Raw genomic sequence first — 15,481 nt, 5'->3', positions numbered from 1 at the left:
GGCTACAAACTTTTTGAATCCATCATATAATAAAAATCCACACACACCCGTCCTCATAGCAGCAACGTCAAATTAACCACATAGTCAGCTATGTCTCCAATGGACTTCATGAAGACACGCTTTCCATCTCCTGAAGAATCAATGCACAATCACAAATGCTTTTCTGCTAGGAGATAATCCAATGCATGTAAAACGGACAATCATTTAGTGGAAACGTATATGTGGTAGGCAAAGGCAAACACTGAAACAGAGAGACTTATGTGTGTGATGTGAGTTCAAGATTGGAGCCCATGGATCTGATGAAGGAGACTTCAATCCACCAAAGCATAAGGCATAGTAAATTTGTTCTGCAAAACTGATTTTCGGTGACACAAACAAGTACAGTTAGTCCATAACAGTGTTAAGTTGTGATGGTCATAAAACAGATCAACCACATGGCCGAACTGATTTTATGACTTTTTTTTTGCGATGGTCATTAAGCAAATGTTGCAGTTATAAAGCCAGTGTCTTGGTTGTAAAGCAAACCCAGTGTTTGCTATGGGAGTTTTTTTTTTCCAAAAACCAGAAATAAATGCTGATTTTTGGCAAAAACAATGTAAAATACGGTCTCAGGACTGCAGGACTTTGCAAACATCCATAAATGAAGGCCAGTTGCTGAGCATCTGAACTGCAGTCACATGACCACAGGGGGCAGCTATCATAACTTTGGAATCATGTTGTAAATGAGGGGTCTTCAAACTCGGCCCTTTTATGACTCATGGACTTCAACTCCCAGAATTCCTCAGCCAGGCATGCTGGCTGAGGAATTCTGGGAGTTGAAGTCCATGAGTCATAAAAGGGCCGAGTTTGAAAACCCCTGTTGTAAATATACCTATGGGAGGGTCAATGGTAACTCCAAATGGTCACTAAGCAACTGGTCATAAGTTGAGGACTAGCTATACTACCTTTGCAGATATGGAGGGATACAAGAGGAACTTTCCCCACTCTTAAAAATAATTAAAATGAACAGATTCATGCAATGTAGTTTTGTTAGTGTGTTGTGTATTCTGGTATCCTGATTATGTAACATATGAGCCTAGTCATTGTGGTTTATCCAACCAACTATGGAAAAGACAGACTATTGCTTAGAAAGTTGTACAAATTGAGTACTGATTATAGCACCCAAGTAGCCCAGTAAATTTTGGATATATCCTTCTTGCCCCTGATGGTCTCCTATGTATTGAATTACAACTCCAATCATTCCTGACAGTGGGAACGGTCGGCCAGTGGAACAGCTTGCCTCCAGAAATCATGGGCGCTCCATCACTGGAGATTTTTAGGGAGAGACTAAACAGTCACCTGTCTTGAGATGGTATAGGTTCTCCTGCTTGAGCAGGGGGCTGGACTAGAAGACCTCCAAGGTCCCTTCTAGCTCCTATTCTATTCTATTCTATTCTATTCTATTCTATTCTATTCTATTCTATTCTATCATGTATATTTACTATATCCGGTGTCATATTAGCAAGAAATGTTAGGTTTACTTGTCTGCTGTATCTAGAACAGTGGTTCTCAACCTTTCTAATGCCGCGACCCCATAATACAGTTCCCCATGTTGTGGTGACCCCCAACCACTTATACATCACCAGGTGCCAGGGGCGTGGCCAAAGAAAAGGGGGGAAAATGGCGGACAGCCTTGTTTGGCGACCCCCGTGAAATGGTTGTTCGACCCCAAATGGGGTCCCGACCCACAGGTTGAAAACCACTGATCTAGAAGGAGCTAGTACGCTATGTTAAAGCTTCCTTAAGCTTAAGAGAAAAGGATATTTCCTCTGTTTCATTTACAGCGTAGAAATTCTCTAACCAGGGCAGAGATTGGAGTTAAAAACCAAACACTTTCTGTATGCAGACCGAATGCTTGACCACTGAGCTATGGCATTTCTGAAGTGCATTAGTTATTGGAAGAACAGAACTGTGGCGATGATCTATACTTCTAAATTACTTCTGCTCTTAAGAGACTTTTTCCTCACTGTCTCCGAGCAAGGTTGACTTAGAGCACTAATATTAAGTAATCACCGCCTGCATGACAAGAATCTAAACTGAATCTTATGTATACTTGCTTAAAAATACATTCCCCTGATTTCAATAAATTATTTTCCAACTAAGTGTGGGAATCTTGATTCTGGTGAATCAATTATGCTCACAGCTTAACTTCTGCCTAGGATTCCAGGTGTACCTTGGAGGGGTTTTGAGGACCATCCTATTGCTGGGATGATTGCAGTGTTCTTTGATAGATGGTTATTCAGCTTCTGCTGAAAGAAGTCTAATAAAACATGCATACAACATCCCCAAGTGGTCTATTCTTTTAAGGAGAATATACATTAAAAGAAAATTCTGAAACCTGCTTATTTTATAGAAGCAGTAATGAAACATGTGCATCACTCGATTTTTACCCAAACAAGGCTGCTAAAATCACACCAAGTGGAAACTACGGGTAGGGATTATACTAAAAAGACAGATTTCATGTTGTTTTACAGAAAACAAGTTCCTAGTTCAGGGCACTTTCACACAGCCACTGTTTCACTCCCCAGCAACACAGAAAACAATTGTCTTTGGAGATTTTCAGTCATCCAGGTCATAGTTGTCTCATAGGTGCTTTTTTTCAAAAGACAACTGGCAACTTTTTTTCAGAAGAATTGGTTCCTTTGAGACAGGAACCAATTCTCAGTGATTTGCAATTTTTTCCCATAATCGCCATGCTTGAAATGCTAAACTATGAGTGAATCAGCCATCTAGTCAACAGAATAATGTTTCTCAAGCTCGGCAACTTTAAAATGTGTGGACTCCTATTCCCAGAATTCTCCAGCTGGCTGGGTGATTCTGGGAGCAGAAGTCCACGCATTTTGAAGTTGCCAAGGTTGAGAAATATTGCAGTAGGTAGGAGAACAACAAAAAATGGTGGGAAATAATAACAATAGTAAGGTGACCAACTTTTTTACAATGAAAAGGAGGACACAAATAAATTGAAGAAAAAATATCGTAAATAAAAGAAACATTTTATTCATTGCAACAATAATACAGAATACGCTATAATATGATAAATGCATAATAAAAAACATTTGTAACAATAACATTTTATATTGTAATTATGCTTACATGCCACGCCCCTGCCTGCAGCCGCCCCACCAGCACTGCTGCCCCACCGTGTACGGTGGGTGCCGCGACTCCCAAAGCACCAGCTGTGCCGGCTCCAGCCCCGGGGGGCAACCCACCGTCAACACACCCTACTTACAGCCACCCTGCACAGCCCTGTGTAGAGCAGGCCCTGCGGCTCCCACAGCACGGGGGGCAGCCGGCCACCGCCACCCCTCACACCCCCACCCGCAGCAGCCCCGCCGTCCCTGCCTCTTGCGCCCGCAACCATTATTGTCCTAGCAGGGACGAAGATCAAGAGAAAGTTACTGTGGCGTCGCCGCTCCAGTCTCCTCCAGGTATCTTCGGGACTAACTAGGAGATTAGTTGGGTAGCAGGGAGGAGTGCAAAGTTGCTGCCAATTCGCCTTCACTGCAGACAACTTACATGTGCAAAGTTTGCCGGCCGGGTGTTTTGGCGCGCTCAGCAGCAATTCCTATTGGCTTTCAAAAGCCAAAAGGGGGAGTAGCACAGCTCATGCAAAAGTTGAAAAAAAAACCATCAAAAAAAGGTGCCGGAACGCCGTTCTGAGCGTTCTATGAGAAAAAAAAAAGCCCTGCAGATTGGTGTTCAAATATCGAAAAGGAGGACATGTAGGAGGACACTTTTCGAGGGAGGACAGAACCCACAAAAGGAGGACTGTCCTCCCTAAAGGAGGACGGTTGGTTACCATAACAATAGTAACAATTTTATGAATGAAATTTTAATTCACACAAACGTTTTTTTTTTGGACTTCACTGAGTATTCTTCTTGATTTTGCTCCCACAATTATCCATGCAGAATTTTGCACATTCAAAATCCACAGTATTTCAAACAGGGAGGAGGAAGCAAACTAGCGATGGAGCAATGTGAAACTTCCGATTCCATTCCAATTCTCCTTCCACAAAATGATTCATATTCAGGGTGAATACAGAAGGAGAATCACTGAGGCAAAATATTGGCAGCATGGATTTTACTGTTCCAAAATGTGTTTGGTGTTCTGCTGTTGAGATTCAACATCCCTTCTCTGAAATTCAACATCCCCATGTTACCCTTCCAATCTTTCGGAAGTATCACAAACACTCGCAGGGCTTAAAATGCCTATGCAAACAACAGGCAGCTCAGCAAAATGTCAGCTTCCTTCTTGAACCCCAGTTATGTGATATAGGGCTTCCCAGACTTTGGATGAAACTACAAGAGTTTTCAGGAGTGAGGGAAGAGAGAGAGATCACTTGAAGTTGGTAGGTTTCAATTTTTGTTAAAATCTGGATGAGAAGCAGTCGTAACAACATACAACTGGACATTCCAGTTGTCCTGGCTTACTAAGAATGCTGGAGCATAAATGTTGGAATATTTTCCCGTGGTCATGTGACCACGATTTATGACATTTTTGGCGTTGTTTACTTTGGGTTTCCACCCCAAAATTGCCCATTGCAGACAATAGCTGTGTTAATGACAACGGAGTTTGCTTTGTAACTGGGGAATCTATTTAATGACCACACACAAAAAAAGTCGTAAAATTGGGCATGGTCACATAGTGACCTGTTTAAAAACTGTCACAATTTGTTAATTCAAAGCTCAATTACAGTCATAAGTCGAGGATACCTGTATACCTGTCATATATGCATGCCAAATACATCTTTAATAGCACAGAGCCGAAGAAGCTTCTTGGACGAGAAGTGAAAAGTCTTCAAAGAAAAACACGGAAGTCCAGTTGCCTCTTGAAAAAGCATCTTTGGTACATCTTTAATAACACCCCTGATCTCTCTCTGATAAATGGTAGGAACTGGTCCCCAAAAGTAGGGATTATCCCAGCTAAACAGGGATAAAGACACTGCAGGTATTTAGAAAGTTTAGAAAGATACTTAAGACCTGACTGATTTCCCAGGTCCCTGAGTCAGAATGAGGAGAATTCCCAACTGGTTGATGTAGTTTATTTTAGTTCGGATCACCATTGAATAGTTTGAATTGGTTTTAATGGCACATGTCAACTTGTCTTGCATTCTTGCTTGTTCATTTTTTGATATGCCACCAGAGTCAGATGATTTAAACTGGGTGTCCTTATAATTATTCCAGTCAAATAAATTGAGTGGTTGTCTCTTCAGACGACAGTCTTCTGTTTAAAAGAAATCAAACCCCAAGAAAAACTCTAAGAATGCAGAAAAAGGCCTTGAAGTTGCTCATTGACAGAGAGTAACTACATCCGGGATCTCCAGTCTTTGGACCCTCCTTTTGGCATCTACCAGGCACATTACCCCATCTAAAATGGTAATAATAACAGCAAGTCCTTGGGAAGGACTCAGTAGTTTGATAAAAATGCCAAATCTAGATTAAACTTCTGTCTATATGACAAAGAATAATAAAACTGAAAGGTACCTGCCACACAACACCCCAGGCTTAACAATTGTCTATAAGAAAGACAAAAAAGTCTAGATAGTGGACGTGGTGGTACCTGGAGACAGCAGAATGGAAGCAAAGAAACTGGAGACGATAACAAAATACAAAGACATCCAAATAGAAATACGATGACTATGGCAAAAAAAAGCAAAGATAATACCAATAGTAATAGGTGCCTTGTGTGCATTCCAAAACAACTGGAGCACCACTTTATCACCATTGGCATTGACAAAATCATCATTAGTCAATTGCAAAATGTAGCTTTACTCGGAACAGCTTACAACCTGCAATGATACCTTAAATACAGTCAAACATCAACTTCTGCCTTTCCCAGGTCCTTGGGAAGCACTTGATAGCTGGATAAAAATGCCAAATCCAGTCTGAACATCTGGCTGGCTGTGTAATGGACCATAAGGGAGGAACTTGTGATACTTTGATGAGGTTGAGAGGTATACTGGCAATAGTGGATTCTACCAGAAGAGTCAGACATGATTTAGCAGAAGAGCCAGATTAAAATTATCCATCCATCAATGTTCAGAGGTGGTCCAGAAATGCAAAGAATAAAATAATAAAATAAAATAATAAAATAAAATAATAAAATAAAATATAATAAAATAATAAAATAAAAAAGTAAAGTAAAATAAAAAGTAAAGTAAAGTAAAATAAAATATTAAATTAGAAATAAAACAAACCAATTTACTATAGGGAGAAAACTGAAAAAGAATCCTGCATCAGATGAGTCATCATCCAGATCAACAAGAACTGCATCAGCATTAACATATGCACAACGGGACTTGAGAACTACACTGTGAGTACAATAATTCGGCAAATTGTATTTTGGAGGATTAATTTTCTTATTGAACAACTGCAGTGCTCTCAGGCAATCCAAAATATTAATAAACCTCAAAGCTGACTATTTAAGAAAGTAAAAGTGAGGTTTGGGCTTTGTTAGGAGAATATCTATGTCTGCCCAATTATTGGGCAACTGTTAGTGTGCAGCATTATTATGCAACTAAAGGAAAAATGAAAATTTGCCCATCTCACTCATTTATTTGCATCTGTTAAAGTGACAATAATAAACAACCAACTCAAAATGGACCAATAAACATTTCTGACCAATATAGCCACCCTTCTTTTCAACAGCAGCCATAGGCCTTCCAATCATGGAGTCTGTCAGTTTTTTGATCTGTTGATGATCAACGTTTTATATAGTAGCAACCACAGCCTCCCTGGACACTGTTCAGAGAGGTATATTGTTTTCCTTCACCGTAAATCTCCAGTTTAAGAAGGGCCCACAAGTTCTGACCAGGGCTTAGGTCAGGTGAAGAAGGGGGGGCATGTCATTATTCTTTCATCTTTAAGTCCTTTACTGGCTAGACACAGTGGAGAACTTTGATGCATGCGACAGAGCATTGCCCTGCATAATAATCATGGTCTTCTTGAAAGATGCAGACTTTTTCCTGTACCACTGCTTGAAGAAAGTGTCTTCTGAAAACTGGCAGTAGGTTTGGGAGTTGATTTTGAATCCATCTTCAACCTGAAAAGACCCAATTAGCTCATCTTTAATAATACCAGCCCATATCATACCCCACCTCCACCTTGCTGGTGCCTGAATTGAAGTGGAGCTCTGTGCCCATTACTGATTCAGCCCCGGGCCCCTCCATCTGGTCCATCAAGAGTCATTCTCATCTTATCAGTCCACAAAACCTTTGAAAAATCTGTCTTCGGATATTTCTTGGCCCTGTCTTGCCATTTCAAGTTATGTGTCTTGTTCAGTGGTGGTCGGGTTTCAGCCTTCCTTTAGCCATGCCTCTGAGCACTGTATACCTTGTGCTTCTGGGCACTCCAGGTAGGCTGCAGTTCTGGAATATGACAGCCCTGGAGGATAATGGATTCCTGGTAGCTTCACGTTTGATTCTTCTCAAATCTTTGACAGTTAATGTGCGTCTTTTTTTCTCAACACTTTTCTTGCAACCCTGTTGACTATTTGCAACAAAACGTTTGATGGCTCTGTGATCACGCCTCAATATCTTAGCATTTTCAAGAGTGCTGCATCCCTATGAAAGACTTTTTACAATTTTTGACTTTTCAGAGTCACTTAAGTCTCTTTTTTGGCCCATTTTGCCTGAGGAAAAGAAGCTGCCTAATAATTATGCACACCTTGATATAGGGCAGGGGTGTCAAACTGCCAGCCTGCAGGCTGGACACGTCACGTGGAAGCCGCGCCCACCCCATTGCCGCGCCCACCCCATTGGCAAAACCGATATATTGCGCGATGTCACGTGATGTTGTGAGTTTGACATGCCTGATATAGGGTGTTGATGTCCTTAGGCCACACCCTCCCTCATTACACAAATACACATCACCTGATATGCTTATAACTGCTATAAGCATTTAAGTTTATACAGCTGGGAGGTGAAAAATATGCATGAAAATGATGATATGGTCAAAATACTCACTTGCGTAATAATTGTGCACACAGTATATGGTTGAGTAACCAGGGCTAAACCTTGAAGGATTACTAGAAGAAGAACAACCACAGACAAGACAAAATTAGACTGTGTTTGAAAACCACTTCTTTATGGCTTGCTATTATAAATCAGAAGCAACAAAGCAAGAATACTTAAAGTGAATGTTTGAATATTGGAAAAGAATTTATCCAGGCTCAAATGTCACTGAACAATGATTAGCAAACCAAAGGAGATTTATTACCAGAAATAAAATATTCAGGGATGCAGAACTGGAGGAGATTCAGAAAAATTGTAAAAATGGAAAACTCCCAAAACAATAATACAAGAAACTCAGAAAATAATTGAAAATATAGAATAAGAAATATAAGAAATAATAACAACAGAGCCAATATAGGCCCGTACTGAAACAATCTATTAACTGACACCACCCTCCCCCTCAAAAAAATGCTGAAGAACTAAAAGAGAAAATTATGGTATATGGAGAATTAACAGTAGAAAGACAAACACTGCCAGCATTAAAAGTAATACCCAAAACAGAGTTGGTGGCTATAATGAAGGATGTGAATAAGGCACTTGCAAGGATTAAAATAACATCTATTGAACAGACAAATCAACTTACCTACAGTACAGCAGTGGTAGTTAAAGAAGAACCGGGCATCAAAATTAGAAAAGACAATACTGATTTGGTGGAAACACCATTAAAACCATCAATACCTGGGCCACACCTTGCTGGAATTATTAACTGGACAGAAGATGCTGTCGTGATTCGGTGCCAGCCTGTGTTCCCAACAACTGAGTCTGAGGAATCTGAGGAGGAGGTGGAGGAGGCATTTGAAGGGCCATCAGGGTCAGAGGGAGGCTCTGGTGAATTACAGGACTCACGGTTTGATGCAGAGCCTGGGCCCTCCAGTTGTGTTCCTGATGAAGCTCAGCTGTTTGAGGAGAATGAGTCAGACTCGAAGGATTCACACCTGATGGACATGCTAATTGATGCTCGCACATGCCGGCAATTAGTGAGACTAAATCAGCAGCAGTCAATAGGCCAACTCCAGGGAAAAAGGAGAAGGCACTGAGAGGCAACGCCTTGGGACTGCTGTATAAAAAGAGGTGTGGGCGGTGCTGGTTGCTGAAGGCAACCGTTTGCAAAGTACTTCATGGGATCCTGTTCTGTTCGTCTTGCCTGTGACTACTCTTCTGTTTGCATCGTGTTTCATGTGGACTATTTCCTTCATTTGGATTGAGTTTTGCTGCTTTTGTTTCTGGACTATTTGGCAGGTTTGTCACCCATATTAAAAGGGGTTTGTTTTGTTTTAAGTCTCCGGCCTATTTTATCAACAGGGGTTTGGTCCTTGTGCCTTTAACGGCTATAGGCTGGGATAGAACAGATGCACTGGGCAGTTTGAACTGAAAAACAAGAAAGCTAATGACTATTCACTATGTATTATACCCTCATAATTATATGGATAAATTATACCTGCCCCATAGAAATGGAGGCAAGGGCTTACTTAAAGCCAACATTCTACAAGCCCGGTGCCAGTGCGGGGAGAGGGGATGGTTTTCTGTGAGGGGCAGGTGCGCATGCATAGCCACATGCACAGCGTCATTTGTGTGAGTGGCAAGTGTATGCACCCACCACTCGCATGAGTGGGGCTGCAAGTGCTGGTGCTCGCGTGAGTGGGGCTGTATGCTTGCCAGAGGCTGATAGCAGGCCATGGCCCACAGGTTGGGGATCCTGCTTTAAATCAAACTGTTGAGTAAGGAAAGCATGCATTAGATGATTACATAAAAGACAACCAAGAACAAGCATTGATGCAAGTTAAAAAATGGAATATTGAACATGCAGGAAACAAAATATGAATATTGAAATGATGTAATCAAAGCAAGAACAGAATGCTGGCAAAAACATTACATGGTCAATTTGTTCAAAAGGCTGAGGGGAACGTGGATAAAGATAAAACCTGGCATTGACTTACAACTGGGACATTAAAAAAAGAAACTCAAGGTTTAATTTTGGCTACTCAAGAACAAACTATTTGAACCAATGCAATCAAGGCCTAAACTGAAAAATTGCCAAATGATTCAAAATGCAGATTGTGCAAAGAGGCAGAAGAAACAGTAGATCATATATTCAGCTCATACAAGAAGAGTGCACAAACTGATTATAAACAATGACACAACACAGCTGCCAAAATGATTCACTGGAACATCTGTAAAAATGATCATGTGCCATTAAATGAAAAATTGGTGGGAACATATTGCCGAAAAAATAGTCAAAAGTAGCAGGTTAAAATAATGTGGGAGTTCAGAATACAAACTAGTAAAGTCTTGGCTCATAACACATCAAATTTAATTGTGCTCAAAAAGAAGAAAGTGTAGATAATTGATGTTGTTATATCAGGGGCCAGTAGAATAAAAAACAAAGCATTGGAGAAGATCACACTGTATCAAAAGCTGAAAATTGAAAATGAAAAATTATGGCATAAACCGGCCATGGTGGTCCCAGGGTTATCAGCACACCAGGTGCTACACCCAAAAGTATTGGACAGCAGTTCGAAAATCTGCACATTGACAAAGTTTCCATCTGTAAATTACAAAAAGGCCACACTGCTTGGATCTGCAGATATACTTCACTGATACATTATGATATCCTAAGTTCTTGGGAAGAACTCAATGCAAATTAAGACCAACACCAATTAAAGAACTGATAGCTGTGATTTTGCATTTTTGTGTATATAATGATAACTAAAAACAATGGCATGACAAAGTAACAACAATGATGTATTAGAACATCTGCAAGAAATACCATTTGCCTGCAAGCTAGAACAGTGAGACCACAAAATAGGCAAAGGTATACAAAATAAGAAGCTAAAGTGTTCTAGGACTTTAAAATTCAAACAGACAAGCACTGCCACACAATACCCCAGGCTTAATCATTGTTGGTAAGAAAGACAAAAAAGTCTGGATAGTGGATACTGCAGGAGTTGGAAACAGCAGAAGAGAAGAGAAAGAACAGAAGAAGGTAACAAAATACAAAGACCTGCAACTGTAACAAAAGAAAACAAAGATGATATCAATTCTGATAGGTGCCTTGGGTGCAATTTCAAAAATCTTGAGCACCACTTGAATCCCATTGTCATTGACAAAATCACCATCAGTCAATTGCAAATGCCAGCTTTATTTGGAATAGCTTACATCCTGCAACCATACCTCCAACACCACAAAACATCCACATCTGCCTATCCCCAACTCCTTGGGAAGGACTCAGATAGGAGGACAAAAATCCATTGTGAACATCTGTCTGACTGTGTGATGAACCATAATAATGCTGCAAATATGAAAGAGCAATATCAGCCTCCAATTCCATTCCATAAGCATTCCATACAAAGTAAAAATGGTGTGTAGTTAAACTGGAAATGCCCACTTTTTTTGGAGGGGGGGAGATGGGAGGGCAGAAATATCCAAGGTGGGGAAGGAAGGATGACAAAAAAACAGCATCACCAGTTTTTGTAAACGTGGTCAGCCATAGCCACCCATGGCATCCATTTTGAAAAGAGACAAGTCTCTCCCTAAGTCATCTATGAAACTCTCCACAATATGTCCCTCTGCCCAGCCAGATGGTGGACCTCTGATCTTGACAACAGACTGAGCAGTCACGCAGCTCACTTAGTCACAGTCTTCCCCCCCCCTTGTTATGAGATACAGTGTATTTTTACCTTAAATGCATTATGTTTACATAAACATCTCTCTTTATAAATTAACACATGCAAATTTATGCAAACCTGTTGGCGTGAGTGATACATTTTTTTAATGTGCAAGTGATATATTTCCTTTTTGGGAGGGTATGAAAATTTGAGGAGCATAAAGGTATCTAGATCTTCTGGAAATTGAGGCTGTTTTTTTTATTCTGCATTTCCCAAAATGGCAGCCTTGAGATCAGTAGGGAGTACAGTTCTGAGACTCTTCAGCCTGTCTCTAGCCAAACATTTGGGGAGTTAAAAATCCTGACTGAAAAGCAGCCCTCAATGTCTTTGTATCTCCTTACCCATATTCTTGATGAATACAAGCTAAAAGTGAGCTCTGAAGCTCAGCAGGCCCACAGTCTTGCTCTGATACTTGAAAATATTATTCTCATGGGTGGACAGGGAGGAGAGTGATCAAATACCACCTTGCAACACACACTTATATGCAAGAGTGCAACATCAGAAGGCATATTTGGGGTTTTTTTTAGCATCACTGCAGTTCTGAACCAACACCTAAAGTCATTTATGTATTTTCCCTGCTGTGCTTTGTGAATTGGAAAGAAGACTGGCTATAAAATGGAGCTGTAAATCTCTTTCCTTTCCTCAATCAGGGCTGAAAATATAAACCAAGACCTGGATCTGGAAAGTCCCACCTGCGTGGCTGGGGAAGGATGGTTCGAAGGAAAAAGGTAGGAAGAACGCCTGGAAAAGATACTATTTATTTAATAAATGCATACGCTGCCTATCTTGCTGTCCAAAATGACTGTGAACCTGAGTGTGTGTGAAGGCTCACCAGTCCTTTAAAGCAGAGGTCCCCAACATTTTGGGCACCAGGGACTGGTTCCGTTGAGAGAGGTTTTTCCGCGGACTGGAGGGGGCGTGGTTTCATGTACTGTCTGCATCCCGCGGATGGGCTTTGCTTGTTTGTGTGGACCGGTTTCTGGCCTGCCGCAGCTCGGTGCCGGTCCATGGACCGGGGGTTGGGGACCCCTGCTTTAAGCTATGCATTTGGAAAGGCCCCATGCAGCTTTTCTGAAACCTCCCTTTTTCAGGGCTTCAGATCAAGCAACAAAGCTCTACCTGGCCTTCATGTACTATGAAGAAGGAAAGCCTGTGATTTATCAGGAGTGATGTCTCCTCTGGAGGGATCCAGCACTGTGGCCTATTTTCCCTGAGGAAATGGTGTTCATGAGTCTAAACTACTGGTGGCCTTTTGGGCTCAGTGTGTCAGAAATTTAATACAGGTAGTCCCTGACTTACAACAGTTCATTTAGTGACCATTCAAAGTTACAATGGCACTGAAAAAAGAAGTGACTTATGACCATTTTTCACACTTGCGACCTTTGTAGCATCCTCTCGGTCATGTGATCAAAATGCAGATGCTTGGCAACTGGTTCATACTTACGACCGTTGCTGTGTCCCAAGGTCATGTGATTCCCTTTTGCGACCTTCTGACAAGCAGAGTGAATGGGGGAAGCCAGATTCACTTAACAACCGTGTTGCTTAACAACCGCAGGGATTCACTTAACAACTGGGGTAAGAAAGGTCATAAAATGGTGCAAAACTGACTTAACAAATGTCTCACTTAACAACAGAAACGTTGGGCTCTATTGTGGTCCTAAGTGGAAGACTACCTGTACATGTCTAACTTGACTCTGCTGGTGTCACTCTCCCTGAAAAAAAGAGAAACAATTCTTTACATATTCATTTAGGTGTCTGATTCCCAGGATCTGCTGTGTGCTGTCCACTGCTTACCACGTGAGAACACGGCCCTCTTATGCAACTTTCATCAGGCACTGAGGGTACAAACAGGTTGGGCCTGCAATGAAGTATTAGTTTATGGAAGATTCCCTCACAGGTTGCCAACCAGCGTGAGCAGATATGGATGGGAAGAGGCTTTGGCTATTGATTGTCCTACTCAAAATTCTAGGGCAGGGGTGTCAAACTCAATTTCATTGAGGGCCGCATCAGCATTGCAGTTGCCCTCGGGGGGCCAGGTGGGTATGGCCTACTGGGTGGGCGTGGATGGCATGGGTGTGGCCTACTGGGTAGGCGTGGCCAGCTCTACATCATTCGCGTCAAGGGTGCCTGTGGGGCCCTGGGCAGGAGTGGGACAGATCTGAGGGTCTCTGGCAGAAAGGGGTGGGACCAAGGTAGAGTCCATCAAGCCGGATAGGTGAAGTAGGCGAGGGCCATTTGCTGGCCACTTCCAGGCGATGGTGCATTTCTTCATTCCTCATAAAGGGTGACACCTCCCCAGCATGTACCAGGGGGTGGGGCCGATGCGGCAGGGGCTGGTTCCTCGCTGTTTCTGGACGGCCTTGTGGAGCTAAGACTGAATGCATTTCAGCATAGATGGCTGCCACAAAATTGTACATTGGCTCCCGGTCGGCCTGGGCCAGGGCCAAGGCAGCGGGGACCGTTCCCTCACTGTTTCCAGGATGGCTTTGCGGGCCGCATCCAGCCCCCGGGCCTTATGTTTGACATGTCTGTTCTAGGGCAATGGTTCTCAACCTGTGGGTTGGGACCCCATCTGGGGTCGAACGACCATTTCACGGGGGTCGACAAACAACGCAGTCTGCCAATTTTTCCCCCTTTTCCTTAGCTGTGCTACTCCCTTTTATTCTATTGGCTTTTGAAAGCCAATAGAATAGACCAGTGGTTCTCAACCTTTTTAATGCCACGACCCCCAACCAGTCGTAAGTCAAGGACTACTCAACCGATTGTAAGGCGAGGACTACTCAACTGGTGCAGCACCGTTTGCAGAATGGGACTTTTGGCGGGCTCAGCAGGGCAGAGACAGCCTGGACAATTCCTATTAGCTTTTGAAAGCCAATAAGACTCTGTTCAAGAGAGTCTGTTCTATTGGCTTTCAAAAGCCAATAGAATAAAAGGGAGTAGCACAGCTAAGGAAAAGGGGGAAAAAATGGCGGACTGCGTTGTTTGGCGACCCCCGTGAAATGGTCGTTCGACCCCAAATGGGGTCCCGACCCACAGGTTGAGAACCACTGGAATAGACTCTCTTGAATAGAGTCTAATTCTATTGGCTTTCAAAAGCCAATAGGAATTGTCCAGGCTGTCTCTGCCCTGCTGAGCCTGCCAAAAGTCCCATTCTGCAAACGGTGCTGAACCAGTTGAATAGTCCTCGACTTACGACCGGTTGGGGTTCGCGGCATTAAAAAGGTTGAGAACCACTGTTCTAGGGGATTCCATAGCCACCGGCTGTGTTCAGTCTTCATGTGGGGAAAAGATTGTGGATGAGAAGGAGAATATGGGATCCCTCTTTACAAGAAGTGAAATGCACAAGGGGGAGACACTCTTCTTACTCATTGCACAACTGTTCAGGAAACCTGCTGCGTCTGACATTCTGTTCCAATCTCAAAAAAGGAACAGATAACCACTAAAAATAGATTATTTTGATATCCTGGTCAATTGGATTTTTTTTAGTTTAAAACTTTCTCCGGTCCAAATGGGAGAGTGCTGCAGTTTGCAAACGTAATCTTACACTTAGGAAGAAGGGGGTTGGACACGATGACCTCCAGGTCCCTTCCAACTTTATTACTATTATTATAAGGAGAATCTAGTCTCAGGACAGTGAAAATGGCTGCCCTGTTTCCTTACCATCCCATCTTTGAATAATGTTTTTTTTTTTTCTGCTGAAGTTTTACAGGACTAAAATGCTTACACCACCTTTGGTCCTGATAGGTTATGACTATGCTATACTGT

At 42.2% G+C, this 15,481-nt stretch overlaps 1 long non-coding RNA gene across 1 annotated transcript in view; it reads left to right on the top strand.

Annotated features, from left to right (window-relative positions):
* Window positions 1-15,481, top strand: part of LOC120311105 — an 83,892-nt gene that overhangs the window by 36,090 nt on the left and 32,321 nt on the right. The window contains exon 2 of the long non-coding RNA XR_005557526.1: window positions 12,367-12,444. This is a non-coding gene — a long non-coding RNA (uncharacterized LOC120311105). The remainder of the gene's footprint in view (window positions 1-12,366; window positions 12,445-15,481) is intronic.

Source organism: Crotalus tigris, unplaced genomic scaffold (assembly GCF_016545835.1).
Source record: "Crotalus tigris isolate CLP2741 ecotype Arizona unplaced genomic scaffold, ASM1654583v1 scf7180000018317.730465, whole genome shotgun sequence".
Lineage (NCBI taxonomy): Eukaryota > Metazoa > Chordata > Lepidosauria > Squamata > Viperidae > Crotalus > Crotalus tigris.
Note: the sequence above shows the minus strand (reverse complement) of the source record. Positions and strands in the feature narration are given on the sequence as shown.